Source organism: Lepisosteus oculatus, chromosome 7 (genome assembly GCF_040954835.1).
Source record: "Lepisosteus oculatus isolate fLepOcu1 chromosome 7, fLepOcu1.hap2, whole genome shotgun sequence".
Taxonomy (NCBI): Eukaryota; Metazoa; Chordata; class Actinopteri; order Semionotiformes; family Lepisosteidae; genus Lepisosteus; species Lepisosteus oculatus.
The window spans coordinates 12194942-12219307 of record NC_090702.1 but is presented as its reverse complement, the minus strand read 5'-3'; the positions used below and the strand labels follow the sequence as shown (position 1 = coordinate 12219307).

The 24366-nt window shown below is 36.6% G+C and overlaps 1 protein-coding gene across 2 annotated transcripts in view; it reads right to left on the bottom strand.

Annotated features, from left to right (window-relative positions):
* Positions 1 to 24366, bottom strand: part of tspan11 (tetraspanin 11) — a 110750-nt gene that overhangs the window by 46726 nt on the left and 39658 nt on the right. The window lies entirely within an intron of this gene.

Here is a 24366-nt window from a genome sequence, read left to right as displayed (position 1 = left end):
ATTAGGTATGAAAACCTAGTGGAAGTGGAATGAAAACAAGAGTCTACTGTCATTGTACAGTACTGGAAATATGGAGCCACCACAGTTATGAAAATAATGCACAGGTCCTGTTGGGCAAAAGTCAACACTATCCTTGTGCAGTCTTAACCTAGCTGCAAAGCTGTGAAAAATCCCCACAAACGTTTTTCCAGTTTGTTATTGTTGAACTCAAAAGAAGTATTTACATTTCAAATTAAAAAAAAATAGTTGACAATAATCCTGGAAAATAATTAGACCCTGATTGTTGAAGAAACATAAATTATTTAGGAATACCAGATTTTTTAGAAATAAAATTGATCAATTACCTTTTAGTTTCTTTTTTTAATTATAATACTGTTATTCAAGACACCATAGAAAACACCTAAAAAGCTGTGTCCTATGAACAACATCACTACTTTTTATTAGAAATTAGTCAATCAATTGTGAGAAACTCGTTACAGCTAAATGTATTTCTGTCCTTTGAATACAGGATTTTATAAAGTTTAAGTCTCCATAGAGACATCTGACATTATCAAGCATGCAATTCAGTCACTTTCTCCACTTTCTATACAATTAGATTATTCACATAACTGCCAGTCAAGGCTCTGAATGGATGAGTGTAAAATAGCTGTGAAGAACACTTCTGCCATTTCGGGTTCTCTGTCAAGCACTGCAATTTTGTTATTGTGGAGGTAGTCTGAGCTGCAAAACAACAAAAGTGATGGAATTTAATAACAGCTGCTTTAATAACGAAGGGTGCTTAAGAGTAGTGATTACAGTGTGCCACGCATTATTAACTTGTCACCCTTTCTGGCTGCTATTCTGCCATGCACACCTGTGAGGTTGCATATGGCCTGAGAATCATCTCTGTGACAGTGGTGCCAGAAGAAATTAACATCATGAAAAAAAAGTAGGTCAGAAGTTTAAAACTGCTGCTGCAATGGGACACAAGAGCCCATATACTGTATAAACAGTATACAGTACATTACTTTGTCACTTTCTATATTTAGAAGTCCACAAACCTGACTGTAAATAGACATTATCAGACTTTTATCAGGAAAGGCCAGTTCTTTCTTTGAAAGAATCCATTGCGGAGAATGACATCAGAGAATTACAACAGTAGGCTTAAATCAAAACATAATCTTTAACAAATGTGCTAGTGACTATTTCTATCAAGCTGCAAACTGTGTCACTTTCAAAAGCGGCTGCAGTTGTCTGTGAGATCAGATCTGAAGTCAAACGTTTGACAGTAATCATTTGATTAAATCTTTAGAATGAACTCAGGGTGGCTACAGTGCAAGAGCCTTCAGGCTGGAGTGCTGTAATGTGGAAAAAATCATTAACAGGCTCTAGTAAGGTATTCCAAACACGAAGGCAAACTCGCAGACGGTAAACGTTGAAGAAAACGCAATAAAACAAATTTAAAAACCTTGTTATGAAAATGGTAACAAAAGCTAAAAAACAACTGCTGTTTATCATTTTGGCACCTGCCTTAATTTTCTGACTTCGCATTCTATTTTTAAGATTTTTAATTATATAACTCCAAGTAGATTTTTTTGGCTGAAATCAAAGCATAAAGGAATGGAGTATCATCTCATATACTATGTCTAAACTTTTAAGGCCTCTCTAAAAAAATACCGATATGCACCAAAACTCCACATTGCTGTATCTGAAAGGAGAAATAGCAAGTATATGAAGCATTTTAAAATATGTAGACAATAAGATTTAATCATATACCAGAGTTCCTGACAAATATAGAAACTTTTATCAGCAGAGTGCTACCATATAAACATGTTCACCACCTCCACAGACACTAGCTCCCCCTCTATGTGCACTAAAAACCCCACAGAGGACAGTCAGCGGCACTAATGTAATAAGTAACATGTACCAATAAGCATACTCTAGTATAAAGCATGGGTACTGTTACAGGAGACTGTACTAAAATCTGAGGATGGATGCAAATTAAATAAATCCATAGGCAAACCACTAATTTGGAAATATTGTCTTTAAATATCAAAGTGATTTTCTCAAATACACACGCACACACCAGTGTTTTCTATCTGAACTACTTAATATCAGCGCTTCTCTGAACACAATGCTACATACAGTATAATATTGATGTTTGCTCCATCAGCCAAATCAATGTCATGTGAAGAATGCTGTATTTCATACACTCATTGTAATGGAGTGACTGCTTGTATCCATGGCTATGCTGTTTTTCATCTGCCCAGAGGTTTGCAGCCATCTGATATGAATCTGAGGACTGTTGCCATTTTGTCCCGTTGTGGGGTTTCTTTTCAAAGGTCCTGTCCTTACGCATTTGTGGGAGAATGTAACCTGAAGTCTTTACTCTTCTCCAGAGAATGCATGTTCCTAGATAGGGCACCCAGTTTCTCCTGACCTTAGAGTATAAATATGGGTTTCTTTTTCTGCTCTAACGGTGGCGTATTGTAGTTCTAACTTTCCAAGCCTTTTCCACTGTCTACTCACTCCTTACCAAACTTACCATCCTCTGAGATCAGTGTGGTGACTTTCAGATCCCTCCCGGGAAACACCCGGCTTTGGGAGTCTGACAGCTGCCTCCCACTTACAGCAGTGACAGAGGTGAATCTACTCCATACCTCAGACTACCTCCAAGTGAATCCTTCCTCAAACTCCATCCAGAGTTTGGGAACTCTGCTGTTCTTAACCTTCACCTCCCTGGGAACTGAGAGAAGGGTCGGTCTCATGTTCTGCGCTGTCGAAACTGTTCAACCAGACATGTCTTCATATTATGAGGGAGATCCTTGCACCTAACCTGTGGCACTAGGCTGGATCTTAGAAGAGCTGCTGCTCCTTTAACCTTTGACGAGACTGGAGCTCCTTACCTTTGGAGTCAACCTCTGGGGAAAGCTAACCTTTGCATCTCCAACACTGGTTCTATCTTCTCTCAGAGCTACCCAACTACTCAGTCTGCTTTCCTGGATTTCCCCTAATCTAGTCAATCAGCCTCCATATAACTGAGAATCTATTTTTCTCACTCACACTAAACATATTTTCTAAAATTTTCAATCAATTACTTCTCTCTCTTATTAAACTCCCACCAGGGTTAGCAACCTAGAACCTAGAGTTTCCCTACGAGAGAACCTTGATCTCCATGATCCCAACCAGGAACCATTAAAATCCCCTTTCAGAATGTATAACTGGTTGATTGCAACCTTATAACTAAACCTAGTTATTGAGCCCTCCTGCAACCTGAGTCCACTACTTACATCTCTTACATGTGTTAGTCTGCTACATAATAACTGCCTAACCTAACAGAGCTAGGACCACTCTTTTTATTTATACTCCACTACATTGTTCGATTTTCTACCTGAGAATGTGTTTTCGAATGTGTTTTGTTATTCACTCACGTTTCCCAATTGTCCTACAATGTTTTAGACATTTAATTCCTTGCCACTGTCATTAACTGGCTATACCTGTAATGTATATCTATATGCACTGTTTGTGGATTCACATGCAAACTGGCAATCAAAAGAGGGTTTTTCAATATAAAGATGAAGTGATTTACCAAAGAGAAGTTCTAGGTCCACATCTGCACCTGCATATTATTATTTGCATAAATGTTTTTATTTAAATGTGACTTGAGGGAAAACACGGCAACGTGTAGTGCTTAATTTGTTAATCACAAGGTGCCAGAAGTCAATATACTGTACATGGGAGAGAGTGGATGTATGAGGGGCAAGGGAGGAACTCATGTATTCAATTGTGACAAACTCACACATAACACACTCTCAAGTCACTGTCGATAGCATGCTAACAAGGTAACTGAAACAGTCTTAATTAGTAAATTCAAACAGCATTATCATATGCGATTAGTTCTACTCTATTTTTGAAACATTATCATTCTGATGGAGCTGTCATTGGGTCCATAGTTTCAGAATTTGACTGTATGTTATCCCACTAGACTACTGCACTACAGGCCTTGGGTAACCATATTAACAAAAACTATTGTGACTCCAGAGCCTGGAGTGATGAAAGTAGACCAGAGCGCTTGAAAAAGCATGTCATCACTCCAGCGAGCAGCAGTTACCTGGCACATTCGGCACAGGGAAGACAGAGAAATCAGCAGCACCTGTAGACTGTTGAGTTCTCTCTCTGCAGAAACGAGTAGGACCAGACAGAAAGCATCTTCAGCCAGATTTTTTGACCAGTAATGTCTCAAGTGCAACAAAGGCTTTTAAACTGTTTTGCTCAAGGCATGACTCATCTCTCAGTCTTTAAGTTAAGGTTTTTGGGGATAACGGTTATATCACCAGCCTCCGGCCAAACAGTATCCACCAGGCTAAATTCCAGTTTACTAAAGGTTTAAAAAAATCTACAGGCAAGCGAAGAAAGAAAAGCAAAGGTTGGTTTCTTTTGCATTTCTCACAAAAAAAACTTTGGGTTTATGCACCTTTGGTTTAGGTCCTCTCTGTCAAGCTACCTCACAGAAGGATCTTTTGCACTATAGAGTATATTTTATTTTAAGGAAAAAAAAATATATTTTTCATTATTTTCAAAAACCATGATTTAAAAACATTTTTGATATATAAAAATGTATGAGCAGGTATATAAAAAGAACACGGCCCTTTTTATTTAAAACTGTAGCTTCATCTAGCATTACCCAGATTTTAAGAGTGAACTGTAACATTTTCTCAAAGGCTGCACTAAGTCTGTTTTTAAGGTATTCACATAGAGTAAATAAGCAATATTTGTGGAAATACACCTGTGGCTGGAAGATTGCCAGTTCGTATCCTGCAGCCGGCAGAGGAATCCTACTTCATTGGGCCCTTGAGCAAGGCCCTTAACCCCAACTGCTCGAGGGGTGCCAAACAAATTGCTGACCCTGCGCTCTGACCTCAAGCTTCTCTCCCTGTCTGTATGTCTCATGGAGAGCAAGTTGGGGTGGGTGAAAAGACAAATTCCTAATACAAGAAATTGTACACAGTCAATAATGTAATCATATCTTATGTTACCTTTTCATACCAAGAGTATTAAAAAGGAAGAGGAGTCTGAGAGGTAGAGCTGAGAGCTGTACCAGAGCAGCACACCAGTACATATTAAGTATAGGCTTTGTGAATGTGACAGTGGGACCCACTATTATAAATTTAGCCACAATGGTGACTTTGTAGAGGTGCTTGAGCAAAGAATTATGGTTAGTCTGAAGTTTGGTATTTATACCCTACTAAGTAGCTGTTTGGCAGATGTCTGAAAGATTGTCTTTCAAGTTCAAATTCCAGATTTTAAAAGCAGTCAAATCACTGATGGAGTACATAGGTATGCATTTCAATACAGGCACAAATGAAAAACATCAAATTCTGTTGCAAAGAAACTATTAAAACAAAACTAGTTCATTTTTGTAAATTGTCACCTTTTGTGACATTTTTGTAAATATTGTTCACCAGTTATTGTACATAGGACTTCAATTTTGCTTTAGCTGAGGCAAATCTTTAGTACAACTCCATTTATTTAGAAACTGTGGTTCTTCTGAACAACAAAACAAAGCACTGTACGTGAAACTCACTGCATTGCAAGTTTCAGTTAAAGTACTAAGTACACTCAAAACTCAGTGCTGTCTTAAGTAATCTTAAAAAGCTTCTAAAGGATTGTGTTAATGATTTACGCAAGAATAGTTAGCCTTTCCCATTAAAATATCAGTTTATATGGCAGGGAAGGAAGACAAATAGCTTATGTCGCTTCTGTTTTCCCTCCCGATGGCTTGGCTACACATGATACCAAAGAGGAATATACACTATTCAGACCACAAAGATGAGACACAATTTGCTTTGCTGTTATGCCTTTGGGCTGATGAGGCTGTCAGGATCTAATCATGATCAACAGGCGAAAGGGAATGTAGGTGTAGAATTATAATCTAGCTGTGGCCAAGAAAAGCAACATCCTTTATACAGATATGGCCTGGTTATACTTACATGAACAATAAGCATGTTGTTCATTGTGTCTTTGGCATGCCAGAATTACTGACCAAGTATATAACTGTGTTTAATTTATATTACAGATAATTTGCTTTACAGCTGAATTTCTAGAACAAGAACATGTTACAAATCACATGTATTTTTGTATGGACAGATTTTGGAAAGTGTCATAGTATTTTATCATTAAGCCTATGCCTTAAAGAGATATTACGTCTTCATGTCACAATAGATACAAGTGGCAATACCAGGTGAGTGCTACCACAGTAATTCATTTCTGCTTTCAACAAAGTCAAGAGAAAACCCTAGTATTTGCTCCTGTATACTATTTTCAAGAACAGAAGCAACAGCAGCATTAGCTGAATTACACTGGGACTCTATGTGCAGAGAAACAAACTGGAAGAAATATTCCCCAGTTCCAAAAGTTGCCAAAGCTGATCTTGCCTGCCAATCGTTTACTGGGAGCTGGAAAAAGCATTTTTCTCCCTGTCTACATAAAAAAACTGTTGGATGAAAGTTTTCATACTGAACTAAAAACTGTTTTCCAAAAACATATAAGCATGTAAACAAATCTACTGTTTCACAACTAGACACAACAATAAACAATAAACATCAAATATTTTGTAAATAAATGTGCATTTTTAACCCATAAATCATACTATAAAAGTTGGTGAAAAGATTAAAAGATTAAACACATTTCAACAGTGACAACAGTTTCGGAACAACAATAATAAATCTCTGTTTTTTGTGACTTATGTCACCTATTGTAAAATACTGTAATCACTGCAATTATTTAATAGTTTGAGACTATACATTTATAGTAAATTGGTGCTGTTTGGTGATTTATTTCTAAAAATAGTTTAAACTGTGTAACGGAGTGTACTGGAGTGACTGCAGTTCCTTTACCATCCCTTACAAATTGTAAGAGCCAGTGAAGCTTTAGGAATGTTACACGACAAGAGTTTTAGATGAAATGAGAGATCTTAAACAAGTGAAAATATAAATTTAAATTTTATTATAGAAAGAAGGGAAAGCCTGCTTAATGAAAACATTGATTATTGAAACCAGCAATCAGGGAACATATACAAATAGTTTGCTTGTGATGCAAACTGGACCAAGCGTGGGTATCTATATTATAACACTCAAATGCATATTTGATTATAAATATCTGAGATATTTTTTCAAAGGGGAGTGTAGCAGTTTACAACTTTGATATGACTAGAGCAGGAAAATAGGTTTGTTGTTTGCATTCCAAGTTTTGATGTGATAGGGCATAAAAAACAACACTGTGATAAAGGCAGCAATTAAGACAAAAAAAAGGAGAAAAATAAGTTGGAGAAGAAGGTATTTTTTTTACTGAAAGCCGAGATATTACTTTTTCAAACCAGTGTTGTAATTTGTGCTATTCTGTACAGACAAAAATATGATTTTACCATATGCAGCGATGATTTTATACTCGCGCTTATTAGCAGCACCTTTCAGTAACATGGACAATGAGGGTTTAAAGGAAAACCTATTAAGCTGAAGCTAATTTGCAGCTTCCTGATGGAATGAAGCAGAGCTATCAAAAAGCGCATCTGCATTCTAAAAACCCTAGTCCAGCTGCAAGAGGAGATCAGTTTCATTAAATAGAAAAATAATGTATTTGAGCCACTGACTGCACAAAAGAATACAAAAGAAATTCACAGCACAGCTGAATATTGAATTTGCCACTGGTTAAGCATCTGTCCTTATAGGATGCAGATCGCCAGATAGATTCTTAGCCCTTTCTTCCACCTAGCTTCCACCTCTTGTCACATATCCATTTTCACAGCTAATACATTACATTAACAGCTTTCTAAAAATAAATCTGCTGCAGTGCATAACACTTTTCCCTGATTTTTTTAAAACTCCCTGTGGAAGAAAATGAGGACGGGAAGGCACTTGTCAGCTCATTTATCAGCTCACAGGCGATGTGTTGCAAATTATCTGGGCCAATTCACCAAGGCCTTGGAAATAGACATTCGGGTTCTGTTTTTGTCTATGTATAGGATGAACCACACGGGATGACAGAACTCAGTTGCATTCTATTAGTGAATAGTCCAGCAAAGCAAGCACATCTGGATGGTATAATTATTACAGTGGTCATGGTGAAGATGACCAAATTGCAGCAAAAGCTGCTGTTGCCCATCTATATTGAACACATGGATGCTTACTTTTACAGATACTTGTGAAATAATGTATAGGAAAAAAACAGTTTGCATTTCTATGTTTTCTCCAATGCATTTAAACATTAAAAGTACAAGAGCAGAAGAATTTACAGTTGAAAATTACATGTCTAGTGGAGCTATCAGGTACAATGTTTAGTAGAACACCATTAATGCTTGAAAACACAAATGCAAGGGTAACAGAATAATCACCTAGAGCTGACTCAATACTTTGAAATGTTTTAAAAATTAACCCAAGTTAGAACATCTTTCAATATGACTAATTACAGAAAAGGAATTGTAGCACTTTGCTGGCAGTGCACACTGTAGGTTCCCAATTTTGTGTTCGTTATAGTTTATGGAAAACAAACAAGCACTCCAGATGAGTTTGTGAACCCAATTTCATAATGTACAAACAAAATGTTTAAAAATTTAAAAGCAAGCAGCAGCTTTATTTGAGCATTTCAAATTACTGCTGACCCTATCTTTTCTTACTTTGGTAGGAGCCAGGTTTAAAGCAGGTGGAATGACATAGTAGAATAATTCATCACTCATTACTAGGTTAAGCTTGATGCAATTCACTAACAAAGAAATATTTTGAATGTGGTTCTGATTTCAAGTTGGCTGAGGAGCCTGGAAATGGTCACGATTGTTTATATATGAAATTTAAAGAGAACTTGCATTTGCATTTTGGTTTGCTTACTGTATGTCAAAAAACAGCTTAGCTGCCAAACAAAATATAGAAATGCCTAAGGCAAGTTTATTAAGAGCTGAAAAAGATATATTCTTCATTTTATTTCAGTGTCCAAACTAGTGTGGGTAGTTTTGGGAAACTTGATAACAGTTTTCCTTAAAAACAGTAACATCCTGCAGACTCAGTTTTTCTATATTCTCTTCTGACTGTGGCGCTAATGAGGTGGCTTCTCCACCCTGTGCCTCTGTGGATGCCTTCAAACTCTGTAAGCCCCATAAAAGCAAGTCTTCAGATTCTGAAACACTGATCACTCTGGGCCAGGAATGAGCTATAGGTTGGCAGGTCAGCAATTCTATTCCTCTGAACATCACGTGTTAAAAGTAACCAAGGTAATCGAATTTTCTCAAAGATATAAAAACTTTAAAAGGAACTGTGCCATATGCAAGAATCACCTCTGGGAAATTCATGCTGTGATAGAGTCAGATCTAATAGGGTGCTGCCTGCAGAGCGCTTTCTTTTATCGGGTGGTGTGCTGGTGTGTAGTCATCTTTGGAGCTGACTGTTCTCTGGTATACGAGAGAATCCTCGATGAACAAGGAGAATAAATCCTCTTGTCGATAGAGCAATCGGTTCTGTAGCTGGCTTGTGAACACATTCGGTTCTCTGCTTTAACGCTGTCTGTGGGCTTGTGGGGATCTTAAAGCGCAGCCCTGATTAGTCTCCGGTGTGGTAGCGCCGTGGAGTGAGGAGTGCAGTGGGAGGTATGTTCCACTGTCACAATGCAATGAGAGCAGAACCCAACATCATTTCAGTATAGGATCCCCTTGGTGGAAAGCAGACATTTAGAAGCATGCAATCTGCATACTTAACACAATGTTTTAGCAAGTTCTCATTGTTATCATTTTGTAGAACCACTCTATTTAAAAAACTAAAACTTTGAAACTGATAAGACCACTCAATGTGCTCAATGGTCATATTCCAGTTATTTTTTCTTTAAAAACTGAGTCTTCCATATAAATTAAGTGTCTACTGCTCACCAAGTGAGTACAGAGTATTATATGTCTTACTGGTGACAGTAGCACAAAAATTATCTTAATGTAAACTATAGCCACTAACCCTAAGGCAGTGGATGAGAATGGATAAGACCATGAACAGACCAGGGGAGGGGCCTATTGTCACGATCCAGAAAAATACAGTCAAAGGAAGGAATAAGTCTGTGCAAGATAAAGTCAATAATTCCAGTCAAAAAAATTAAAGCAGTTTTCTTCACAATTCTGTGAGAAAAATGCCCACTCAAAAAAAACCCATAAGATTTGGCTGGTAGTTAAAATTTCAGGGGGCACTGTGTTTTCTTCTGGAAAACTACAAGAGCTGTACAAATACAACAAAACAGGCTACTCCACCAAAATAAATCTAATGGATTGGGCAAGGTACATATAGAATACCTATATAACATTTAAACAAGGTACATATAGAATACCTATGTAACATTTAAACTAGGAAGCTATGTTGGACATCATTAAAAGGAAAGTCATTTTTAATATCATGGGCCTACTGTAGTTGTTGAGACAGCCATTTAAAAAATCAATGTTTACAAAGAGGTGCAGAAGACATTAAACAAAAGAGAGAGAGATGCAAACCAGAGAAAAAAATATCAGCAAATAAAGATCAAACAGTTAAAGGAAAAAATATCACCTCAATTAAGTCAGACCTTAAATATGAATCTCAATGCATACTATTAATAACAATACTGGAACTAGAAACTGCTGTACTGCATGGGAACTACAGTATGATGTACAGTAATAGTATTCATTATTCAGTATAAGTGATTGAGAATGATGTGTTTGAACCCAGTATTAATGAGTATTCCATTATCAAAGTAATGCAAGCTAGAATACGCGATGGAGTGATTAAATTAAAAATAGCATATTGCTATTTTTTATGTCAGAAGATTTACACTCCTCCAGTTAGTACTTGGCTGATGATTTCAATGTGGGGGCTGCTACTACTACTCAGGACTATGAAAGAAAGACAGCTAATTGAAATTTAAAGCAAGAAAATACAAAGTACTATATTTCATTTGCAATAATACTACAAATATCAAATGAGTTGCAATGACACTGAAGATGCAAAAAACATTATAGTGTGTCCTAGATTAAACATTGTGGTGAATCAGAAATTAAATGTCAGTAGAATACTTAAATACTATTTGCAGAGTGCTGAAATTAAAAGACAGAAATCAAAGTTAGCTAGAGTACCAGGAACATTTCTGCTTCACTATAGTCTTCAGTTCTGATCCCACATTACAAAAAGGTTATAGTAGCCTTGCAAAGAGTGCAGACGAGAAATCAGAGTAATTCAGTCAGCGGAATGGCATAGGGTCAAGTTAGTGATTTTTATTTTATTCTTGAATAAATTAAAAATTATTAAGGAAAGTAAATCTTGTGTCATAATGTAAGAAAGGGCTAGGAGCTCCTTTTTGCGTAAAATACCAAAAACATAAAACAAATGTCAAGAAATGGACTGAAAGAAAACAGGAAAAGAGTGTTACTCTTGGGTTCAAAGTAAATGCTTTTTGAACAGACAAACTGCCAGAGTTCCTCAAAGGCTTTTATAGAAACCAGATTAATTCAGGAGGTACAATGAAGGTTTGGGGATCTTCTGGTATACAATATTACTTTATTCTCCAGTGTTGCTAAATTACTTCAGTGAGAACTTGTGGGCTTGACATGCTTCTATATACTACTAGCTTCTTCTGTACTTCTGCTAGCAACTACAGGTACTACCATGCTGTTGCTAAACAACCAATTATCAGCCGCAAGCACTAAATCACTGAACAAAGTGTGAAGGAATGAAAAAAACACTCAAAAGGAAATTTGAAATTAAGGCCCCACTATGAATATTAAAAACCAATCACTGAACCATGAGAAAAACTCATTATTGTCATGCCATAAAAAAGCACAGTCATTAAGTTCTAATCAAAAGACAAAAACATAACGAGAGGTGAAGACCTCTCCTTTCCATCCTTGTGCATTGACGTATCAGACACTTTTCTGATAAGAACCCTTCATCTCTAGGCTCTGCTTATTTAGAAAAGATCCAAGGGTAATCTTTTTTATTATCATTTTTATTATCCAGAAGACGGCTGTTAAATGTTCGTGTGCATCTTACTAACATGATTTTACTTCTGAACCCTGGGAATTCAAAGCCTTTATTGCGTTATCAGCTAACTCCTGTACTGAAAATGAAGCATGCAATTTCAGATCCGATTATACAGTATCAATGAAAGAAAACAAAGAATTTAAATTCAAAACTGTGGAGACTCAAGGACCCAACTAAAAAGCAGTCTCTTCTTGTTTTTTCCAGTCATGGAATTAAAAAATTGAATTATTTCATAACGTTCCCCCATTCTAAAACACAGATGTTGCTTTATGCAAAAAAAAAACATAGGGGTTCTATTATCATAGCCAACCTTTTTTTAATTTACAAGTTACTCTCCACAGTTATAGGTCACAATGTTATCTGCAAGCTTCAAAGCTAGCCAATTAAACTGCAACTAAAATCCCTCAACACTAACTATATTGAACATAAAAATAAATGTCTATATACATGCATACTGTACATAGTTTTAGAAAAAACATATAGATCTCTGATATATCATTATATAATACAGTGCCTTGCAAAAGTATTCACCATCTTTCAGTGATCTCCCATTTTTCAGATTTAAAGATTTTGTATACATTTTTCATCAAAACCTGCAGGCTAAAACTGAACACTTTTTAAGGCTAAAAGTCAAATGTCAGCATGAACTGCAAAAAAAACAGGGAAAAGATCCCATCAGGACTGAAACTGCCTTGGGTCCTGTCAAGGTTCATCAGGGCCGCTGCATCCTCCATACCCAGCCAGGGGGCGGGGGCAATCAACTCCTCGATGGCAGAAAGGGAAGAATATGCTACACCTCCTGAAATACCTCAACACGCCCCCAGCACATTCTCCAAGTCCTGTAGTGTCCAGCTAAGGGCAATGGGAATGCCAACAGGATAGTCTTGTCTGGGAGCTTCTAGTCATGATTTGGCTGTTACAAGAGGGTTGTCAAGTGCTTGGGTTAAGACGGAAATGCCTTCTGGCAGTGAGAACTGTGACTGAGCAATCCACTTTGAGATTCATTCTGCTCGCCGCTTTTCAGAAGGGTGACTATGTTTCAGATACCCTAAACATAATCTGCCTCATGACTCCTGACTGAATAGCCACATCAAGAAGGATTACTTTTCTACTTGCGTAAAGCATAAATAATGGATGAAAATCTGTGACTTGAAACATCAGGAACCTCATGGATTGTCCAGACAAAAATATCGGATGGCTGTTTGTATTGGTTGCCTCAAATATCCTTAAATATAGCATCAACACTGCCATCCTGAGCAAATCCTAACAAACTAAGGGCAGCAAGATAGGGAGGCATATATAATTTTTTCAGGAAGGGAAAATGTATTGAAGGAAGAATGTTAAATTCATTGAGCTGGATTTGATCAAGAATTAATCTTTATTACCTTTTTTTTCCCAACAATGAATTATTCCTAGCTTTTTAATTAACTCTATTCTCAAATTACAAGGAACCATTATGTCTAGGTCATTTGCTCATATTCTCCTATCTAGCCAGACAAAGAAAATATTCAGGCCAAGTTGGACCAAAACACTTTGTGGAATCCTGAAGGAAGACAAACTTATTTAACTTGGAGAATTCAATGCCAACTGAATGGAAAAGATGCCAATCTGAGAAGGAAACAGATAAGGAAGCAGTTGAAAATATTAACTGGCAGTATTCTTTGCAGTATTCTCTGATGAAAATGCTCAGAACACAGGCTCAACATCAGTTTCACCAGAAAAACAGACACAAAAGATGTTGGCCATGGCCCTAACATTATTGATAACCTTATTGATTTTGTCATTGTCCAACCCCCAGCATCAAGACTACTGTCTCAGCTGTTCAATTACTGGATGTCTATCACCCTCGTTCCCAAACATGGGTTATAGAAGTAATAATGTTCAATGTCAAAATAAATATTGGAGCACTAAAGAATTTCTAAGAATAAAATCAATAATTCTTCAGTGAATAATTCAAACCTCAACCAGATCAGAACAAAAGTGTTCAAACCACCTATAAAATGTAACATGTAACAAAATATAATCGACAATGCCTGAGAAGACATACTTGGATGATTTATACCAGGAAACACCTAGATTTGTCAAAAATAATAAAATCCCATATACAGTAGGCCTGCTGATCACAAATGTAAGGATTTATGCGCAGTTCTACCACAACGACTAAGATGTAAAGGAAGCTCATTCAATATAGAAAAGTATGTGAAGAGGAAAGAAAAGGGAAGTCCAACATTTTAAATTGTATCTGTGGTTTCCTCAGGGTCACAAGAATTGTTTACAGCCTGAATACTAAAAGGCTAGTCCCTTTTAAATCAAAGGAAGGGAAAGACCTGATCATAGAATGAGAAGGACAGGTAAAGGTTTATTCCATGCTGAAAAGAAAAGAGAGACAACGTTCCAATACTCCTTCACTCCTGCTCCCCGCCTCTGCTCACCACCCCGTCTTTTTGTTCCCCCAAACTTTATCAGCTGCCAGTTTCCCTCTTTCCCTCATGCCTGAAGAAGGCTCCACAGCTGAAACGTCGTGTCTCTTTTCAGCATGGAATAAACCGTAATCTGTTTCTTTGCAGCCTACGCATGCTGACACAGATAGCTACATGAACTTTATACAAAGAAAAGTAGTCTATGCATATTGGGAGAAGAATTTTGAGGATTTGATATTTATCTACTGCCAAAGAAAGCATTCATTTCCATCCCACAACACCAAATCTTTTAAGTCTACCAGCACTAATCGAGGTGAGAAAAGTCATTACACAAATGAACAAAGCACCAAAAGGTGTTGGAATTTCCCCTGATTTTTCTTAACCCTTGTAGACAGAAGCTAACACTATACTTCCAAGCCCTCCAATCAGATCTGGAATAGAAAGGTAATCCCAAATAACTTCAAATCATTGTCACAATCTCTAAGAAAAGTAAAACAAATATATAGAATAGTTTTTTTTATCACTGCAAAAATGCTTCTGAACCATTTCTTTCTTCATTGAAATAGTTCAACCATAACCAGAGGCATAGCTGTCATGATTTTTACAGCCTGCCAAATAAGGGAAAACTGTAGGGAACCACACCAAAACACCTACTAAGAACTGTCAACATCAGACACATGAAAGCATATGAGATGTGTTACACTTATGTTTCAGAAGAGCAAGCTCCAAATGTAAATAAGATGGTATCAAAGCTTAGAATTCACAATAAGAAGCATTTTCAATACCTTGCTAATTCTCTCTTACAAAAGATCGATACAATAAAGAAACCCAACATTACCCAAAATCTTCAAATTCAGCCCATGTTTACATGATGAAGTAGATATTTGAAAATTATGACATTAAAAGAGAAACCAAACTGATGGTCTACTATGCAGTCACCACTCCTATCTTACTGTACATGGCAAAACATGGACATCATAAAGGAGATATTTAAAAGCCAGACATTAAAAAGCCAGTCAGCCAGCAGCCATATCACACTGTAGCTCACAAATGACAACCCACTGAAGCTACAACACTATACTGTAAAAAAGGTGCTGCCCTTTGGATGAGATTTAAATCCCAGGTTCCGACTCTTTGTGGTCATCAAACATCCCAGGGCGTTTCTCGAAAAGAGTAGGAGTGTTACCCTGGCGTCTTGGCCATATTTCCCATTGGCCTTTACCAATCATGGTCTCCTAGTAGACCCCATCTATGAACTGGCTTCATCACTCTGTTCTGTTAGCTGATGTGTGGTTAGCATACTGGTGAACTATGGATGCCAGGTAGATGCTGTACATTGGTGGGTGTGGAGGGAAGACCCCTTTACTTGTAGTGTCCACAAAAGCACTATATAAATGTAAGCAAACTTTTTTCTGCCATTTCTACTGCTGCTATTTAGAAGGGGTTACCGGTAAATCTCTACTTTAATTTTAGCCCCAATTTTTAGAGCCTCAAATCTGTTCTTGGCTTCTACCTAGCACTCACAATGTTTGGTGCTGTCTTCTCCTTTATGACTGATGTTTTCCACTGTTGACTAATAAAGATATAGGCCTAATCAGCCTCATACTTTATTCTGTCTGGAAATGACCTCTTGGCAATTTTCTTATAAGTAATCCCTATGCCTCTCTCTTATATGACTACACTGAAAATATAATAATTTGTGTGTTATAATTCCTTGACTCTCTACTTATGTTCACTAGTAAGATAACAATTTCATATCTGTTTTCCAGTGTTCCTCTGTTCAGGTAGTGACAGATGTAATGTTTTTGACAACCAGAAATTGGAACTTTAGGGACCTCCATGCACCTATTAAAATATATTAAAAAGTGAAGAGATATAAAAGAATATTGCAACAGAGGTTAAAGTTAATGCTATTTTTCAGTACTACTACAGCAAAAGAACAGTAAAGGATGAGGTGAAGTACCTTAGATAATAATGTGAATCTATTATAAGCCAAATGGGAAACGGCTAATGTATTAAATTAATATTTCACGTTGGTATGAAAAAACACCAATATTCCTCAAGCTAAATAAAAAATAGTATATTAAACAGGCTGGAAGAGGCAGAAGTATTACAGGTAATAGTACTTACATTTCGCAACCCTGACATTTTTCTGACTAAAAGTAATTAAACAGACACTTTTATAAAAAAAATCAAAACAGCCCTTTTTAATAGTCAAACATGACATAAGTATTTCTAAATGGAAAACTGCTATAACAGTACTTACCTACAAGGATGGTGACAAAATAAAACCAAGTAATGAATAATTCAAAAGTCTTACTTCTATTGCATGTAAGGTGAAGCAGATGAAGACCTGATCTGAAACGAGGATCATCTGTGTAGTACAGTGCCTATAGAAAGTCTACCCCCCACTTGGACTTCTTCACATTATATTGTGTTACAGCATGGAACCATGATGTATTTAACTGTGAATGTTTGCCACTCATCAACACAAAGTAATAATAATGTAATAATGTTTCTTTATTAGCCCTATACAATTTCTTGCATTAGGAATTCATCTTTTCCCATACCCCAGCTTTTCTCCATGGAGACACAGACACACGTACAGGGAGAGAAGCTTGGGGTCAGAGCACAGGGTCTGCCATTGTACAGCGCCCCTGGAGCAGTTGGGGTTAAGGGCCTTGCTCAGGGGCCCAACGAAGTAGGATTCCTCTGCCGGCCACGGGATTTGAACCGGCAACCTTCCAGTCACAGGCGCAGATCCTTAGCCACAGAGCCGATCCGCCCCTAAGTACTCTACAATAACAAGGTTTAAACAATCCAGACATTTTACTGAATTAAAAATAAAAAACAGAAAATAATTGAATGCATAAGCATTCTCCCCCCAGGGTAAATACTTGGTAAGACCACCTTTGGCAGCAATTACAGCTGTGAGCTGAGAGCTTTGGGTAAGTTTCTATCAGCGCTACTATCTTGACACTGGAATTTTTTCCCAATTCTTCTTGGTAAAATTGCTCAAGCTCCATCAAGTTGGATGCGGACCGTCTGTCAACAGCAATTTTTAAGTCATTTCACAGACCAATCCAATTGAGCATCTGGGCTTTGACAGGGCCACTCGAGGACATTAACCTTTTTGGTTACACTGCAGTGTGGCTTTTGCTGTATGTTTCGGGTCATTGTCCTGCTGGAAGATGAATCGTCTTCCAAGTCCCAGTGCTCTTGTGGACTGCAGCACATTTTCCTCCAGGATTTTTCTGTATTTAGCTCCATCCATTTTCCCTTCTATCTTAATGTGTTTTCCAGTTCCTGCTGCAGAGAAGCATCCCCAAAGCATGATGGTGCCATCACCATGCTTCACTTTAGGGATGGCGCTCTCAGTGTGATGTGCTGTGTTAGGTTTGCACCAAACAAAGTTCAATTATGGTCTCATCAGACCACAGAAACTTCCTCCAAATTGTGAGTCTCTCACATGCCTTTGGACAAACTCCAGCCGTGATATATGAGGTTTTTTCCACAAAGGCTTTCTTCTTGCCACCCTTCCGTACAAGGCAGATTTATGAAGTGTGCATGCTATTGTTGTCTCATGCACAGTTTCTCCCATCTCTGTCATGGAGGACTTTAACTCCTTTAGAGTTGCCGTAGGCCTCTTGGTGGCCTCCCTTACTATGGCTATTCTTGCCCGGACACTCAGTTTTGGAGGACGGCCAGTTCTGGGTAGATTCACAGTTTAATGATGGACTTCACCGTGCTTTGAGGTATATTCAATGCCTTGGAAACTTTCTTATATCCTTGCCCTGACTGGTATTTTTCAAGAACCTGGTCTTGGATCTGCTTGGAATGTTCCTTGGAAATGCACTAAGTGAGGAAGCTCCCAGACACAGGTGGATTTATTCTGAAATCATGTGAAATCTCCTCAACTGCACACAGGTGGACTCCAGTCAAGTAATGATGTGACTTGGAGAAGAGAGTTGGTTACTTCAGAGGTAATTTAGGTGTGTCAAAGCAAGGGGGTGAATACTTATACATTCAATTATTTTCTGTTTTTTATTTTTAATTTAGTAAAACGTCTGGATTTCGTTTTCACTTTGACATTATAAAGTACTTTGTGTTGATGAGTGGCAAACAATCTCAGCTAAATACATAATGGTTCCACTCCAGGACATTAACCGTTTTGGTTTTAATCCACTGCAGTGTGGCTTTTGCTGTATATTAGGCACTGTAATATGATTGTATAGGACAGTCAAGATATAATTATAAACCACAGTTATAATACTGTAGATACAAACAGCAAATCAAATGGTAGTTCCAAATTTAGACATTCCAAACATTTCTGATAAAGTTCCACTCTTAAATTGCTCACTGGAATCAGTCCAAAGAAGAGTGACCAGGTGCACTTGCTGGCTTGAAGAAATGTTCTAGGTTGAGAGAATAAAAGAAATGACTCATCTTAGACTTGAACAGAGACTAATGCAGGTGGACATGATTCAAGTAATCAAAATCCTGAAAGGCATTGAAAAACCCAGCCCAATGGACTTCTTCAAGATACCTTGTGAAAGAAACCAGATAAAAGAAGAAACTACAAGAAAGTGTGAGAACAGGAGAATATTACCCTTTCTTCTTTCAAGACCCTCTTAGAGGAGCATTATAACTTTTGTCTGAGAAATTAGTACACAAATAAAATGGCAACAAAACAATCTAAAAATTAAATAATAAAGGGCGATTTTCGTTTTACCATATTTTCATGTGGTTTTATTTCTACCCTGCATTTAGTCAATGCAGGGAAGTGAAACAAAATCAATTAACTGCTAGGACACACTTTGTTAAATAATGCATAAAAAGCACATTGCTGCCCTGAAAAGAGTTCCCCAGAGTTATTTCATGTCTAAAAATAAATTCTATAAATGTTTATATACATCAAACTCTTTAGACTTAAACAATTTAGATTATAAGAACATTTGAAACACAAGTGAAAAAATGAAGGTATATTTTAAGTTAAAAATAGTGGGTGTCTGGAACAAATAAAACTTCTTCACACAAGTAACTACAAAAATAGTTTGAGAGCAGGTGTTTCTTTATGTAGGAGGGTTATCAGAGAATGGAACAGTTTTAAAGGCACTTCATTGTTGTTTGCCATTGTGTCCTTTGGTTCATATATCAATGATAATTCTGAAGATGTCCACAGTTTATTTTATCAATGCCTTTAGATTAAGAATGTAAATATTAAGTTTAAGAAAATGTTAAGTATATACATCATTCTGTAATTTCAGCAAATGGTACACTACAGGTAAGTTCTGAATATTTTTGCAAGACACTATGTAGTTTGAGAAACAATGTGATATTTCTGTTAAAATACTGGAGGAAAATATTTTATATAAAAGCTTAATGTGTGATTAGCTTAGTTTGTGTCAAATTGTCTAATATAGGGTAAAAAGCAGCAAAAATAAACGCTTAGCAAAATATTGCCCAAGGACACAGAGTTCAGATTGAACTTTTTATTTATAAACAAATATATTGCCAAAAGAAAGAACAAAATAAAATTATAAACTGAGAACTTATAGAAAATATAACAGTAACATTACAAATTTGTAATTGTTATTCTTTTTGTACTTGTTTTAGAGCTCGCCGTCCTGTTTAGGTGGCGATGCGGTGGCTCTGTGGCTAAGGATCTGTGCCCGTGGCTGGAAGGTTGCCGGGTTTGCATCCCATGGCCGAAAGAGGAATACAACTCCGTTGGACCTCTGAGTGAGGCCCTTCACCCCAGCTGCTCCAGGGGCGCTGTATAAATGGCTTACCCTGCGCTCTGACCCCAAGCATCTCTCCCTATCTGTGTGTCTCATGGTGGGCAAGTTGGGGTATGCAAAAAAACTAATTCCTAATACAAGAAATTGAATATAGCTAATAAGGTGATCTTGTCTTATCTATTTTAGGAAATTCTGATTTCTTCTATTGTTCATGACATCCTATCCTCAAACATCCTATCCAATGTGATGCTGGATCTTCAAAAAAGTGGGAAATGGATTCCTGTTCATTTTTGGGCATCCATGTAGTACAGTAGATTTAGTTCTGAGTTGTATTCTTTCATTAGGGCACAAGTTTTGTTTTTTTTAAGGCATTGGATAGTTTCAGGTTACACTGATAGAATTATGTGTGATGTGGTCTGTAAAACGCAGGGCTCTGAAGTGCACAAATTTGTACACGTACTGTATGGAGTGTAAATGTCGTATGTTGTTCAATGTTTTCAGTTGTTTAATGGTGTTTCATTGTTTATATTGGTCTGACCACGTTTGACCACGTCTGCCTCCAGAACCGTGGTAGAGAATATAAAGAACCCATGTGCCTCAGATTGTTTTCTACCATTCAGGTTTATTTCCTTTACCATTGCCCTAATTGTTTTTTACAATGATACAAGGATTTCATAAGGATTTTTTTTCAGTGCCCATGTACACCAACAGCACTTTGGGCACTTTATAGGGTAAAAAAAATCAAAATAACATTGAACAGAAATAATGATAGAGAAAAAAAAATCATGAAAATGGAAACACTAATTAAAAGCCTGACTAAACAGATACAGTACTGTAAGTCTTTATTTGGGATATAAAAATTGTAACAGAGTTTACATTTCCCAGATTGACAGGGAGCAAGGTGACTGAAAGAGCGTGCCCAGAGAGGCTTGTACCTGTAAGAAAGTACTACTAAAAGGTGTGCTTCAGCAGAGCGAGAAACCCCGGTACACAGGGAGTAACATGAGTATTGCAGGGATTTGGTGTGCAGGGCTTTTAAAGCTAAGAGTAAATTCAGAACTGAATGTGCTGGATAATGGGGAGTGAACACATGTCAGAATTGGAGTGATGTGGTCACAAAGCTTTGAACATGTTAGAAGTTACAGTAGTGGAGCAGTTGCATTTTTAACTACAGTATTTGAAGTTTGTTTAGGTTTGTTTGTTTAACTGTATGCATTATTGAAACTTTAAAATGAGACAATATGAAGTATTCCTCTTGTAGAATGTACAGCATATCCTACTTGTATGCCTACTGTTTATTTTTATTAGCCTAGTGTAATTAGTGCAATTTACTGTTGGAAAGTTAATACAATTCCTTTTAAAATGCAAGCAAATACATTCTTCATACACACCTTCCTCAAATCACAACACTTCAATAATATGAGAACTGTGTGTTTCTGCTGAGCTTAGCAAATTATAATTGCTTAATATTTAACTGGACCCTCCAAGTTCCTCTCTTAGTTCTCTGAGCTCTGAGTTTGTAAGAAAGTTTGAGTTTTCAATCAATTTCTTGACTCTCTGTTCTTGGTTTTTTATCTGTGTTACTGAGCCAAAAGACTTCAAATGAACCACAAGATAACAAATTAACAAATTATCTGTCAATTGATATAATTTCATCTTAATGGTTTGCTCAAAAACAAATGTTTCTGAACTGTACATCTCTATTTCCCAGCATGATTTAAGGTTAAAAGAAACATTTACGTACTAATCTGTCGCACAGCCTAAAATGCTTTAGGTGTGGAAACATTTAGTGTTATTCCAATGCTGTTCAGTGGAAATACAGTATATACAGTAGGCAATTCTCTACTTCACTTCTCATGATTGTTTCTATAACCTAACATATAACAGAAGTCAAAAGTATTTTTCTTTAATTATTTCGTTCAGTTTTTTGCCCTTTTTATGGATTGGCAACCTGGAGCAATTCTCCAGTTCATGAGTACTGCCCATACCTAACCTTAGGAAAAACTGCAATATTGGCTTATAAGTAACATCGTTTCCTTAAGCAGAATGCAGGTTAGCCTGACCTTTGATAATTTATAACTATATTGGCACATATTTTAAAATGTGAATTATGCATTATAAAGTTTTGGGGAGAACATACCAGTTGTCTCTATGGATTAAACATCAAGGAAATACAATGATTATGCATAGCATTTCCTCTGAAAACTGTCAATATATAACTTTTCAGTCTAAAAAAATTGAAGATAGCTTTTAAAAATCTTCCAAGCAACCATATTGTACCTAAAAAGGTCTATTTTTCTCGATAGGAAAAAGCTTGCTTTCATGAAAGGTACAGTAACTTGTGTTTGAAGTGCACACCTCTCGAAGTGCCCATTAACACTGCATCTCTAAAGGGCAATAAATTCAGCTCTTCTAGCTGAAAGAAAGTGAAAGGAATGCAGCTGAGATTTTGCATGCAGCTCTTAACTAATTTGGGGCTTCATTGCATTATCAAAAAAAAAAAACTCTTTCACATTAATATGCAACAAGAGTCTCCTGAGCACCTGCTTTGCCCCAGTGCTTCATAACCGGTAACTGATGTTCTCGCAGATGGAAGTTAAGGTTACAGTAACAACAAAGCCGAATTTAGGGAGACTGTTCGGTAAGATCTTACTGAAGATGGGCAGCTCATTACAGCTTGTGTCAGACACAGGATACCATGTTCTGTAGTAAATTACATGAGAGATAAAAACAAGAGCTGCCAATCTTTCTACCTTCCAAAGGAGGCTAATCAGTCTTTCAGAAAAGGAAACTCTCAGACAAAGGCTGTCTCTGCTTGCAGAGATCTTTCATTTGATTTTAATTTGCTAATGATGCTCATTTAGACAAAAGCTTAAACTCAGTTCTTTTAATTTTTCGCTTCATGCTGAATGTCAGTTCCAAAAGGATTAAGATAAGAGGGAACTTTCAGATTACTAAAATTGGAAAGGGACAGAGTAAATAAATGCTATGAATGACTCATTTTAGAAATGATCTATGGTACCCTACGTCAAAGATCAATTCATGCTATGCTTTCATAAGTTACAGTACTAATCAAGTAAGATTACAGTTCTTTCCTGAAAATTATTCTCAGGATACCAAAAAATAGCTTTTTATTTTTTAAATTAATTTTTGGAGGAAAAGTCCTATGAAGTGACTTAAATGCATTTGATATGATTCACTGGCTTTATCTTGAATACAAAGATCAGAGCTCATGAACTTTCACTTTTTTTTTACTGTTGAAAACAAATTCACATTGAACAAAGGAGGAATGTACCTGTCAATAAAAAACAATAAATGAAACATTAACACTTTAATTACAGTATAGTTGAAATTGGAATGACTGCATGCCAGCCAATAAGATCTAATGCAGAGCCCTCTCTGTACAGAAAATCATAATTGCTTGGTTGTTCCATTACTGCAACACCACTATATTACACAAAAAGGATAAGAATTTACCAAAAGCAAGGTAAAACAAAGCTCAATACAACACAGAAAAAATGTGTCACATATTTCAGAATTCTTAAATATGAATCATTTACTGTTATCTCAGACTGTACATACAAATGGATAAAATATATGAGGGTCTCTCTAACATTTTAAAATATGCAAATGAAAAACTATAAATAGTAATTTTAGGATTATATACTTTCAAAAATATTTTTGGGAAATAAAGAGCGCACAGTAAAAAGCCACAGTACGTCAGCTTCTTAAATGACACCATACCCATTTGAAATGGTAATTTTTAAACATTTCTTGTTTGCATTCCACAAAAAGAACAGTTTTTTGTACACAGGAATTATGTCTATGATAACAATTTGTACTGCAATAATAACAGTGCTGTTGAAACAGAAAAAGTGTAACCTGTGGTTTAAAAGGTTTATTTTGATTTCTGATCCACTGCAGATTACAGAGGTACTTTGCAAATGCCTTTAATAGTAAACATGCCACAAGAGATAACTTAATTCTGCTTTACAGTGACTATTTTTATACAGCATTGTGTTTCCTTTCTTTTCAGCATGGAATAAACCTGTTACCTGTTCCTTTACAGCCTACGCAGCTACCTACTTGTACTATTTTTATGTGTAATTTCCTTGGTATTTTATTCATTTGGATGAATACTTAGCATTCAGAACTTTATATAACAGATTGTTTTATTAAAAAATATTATGGTGA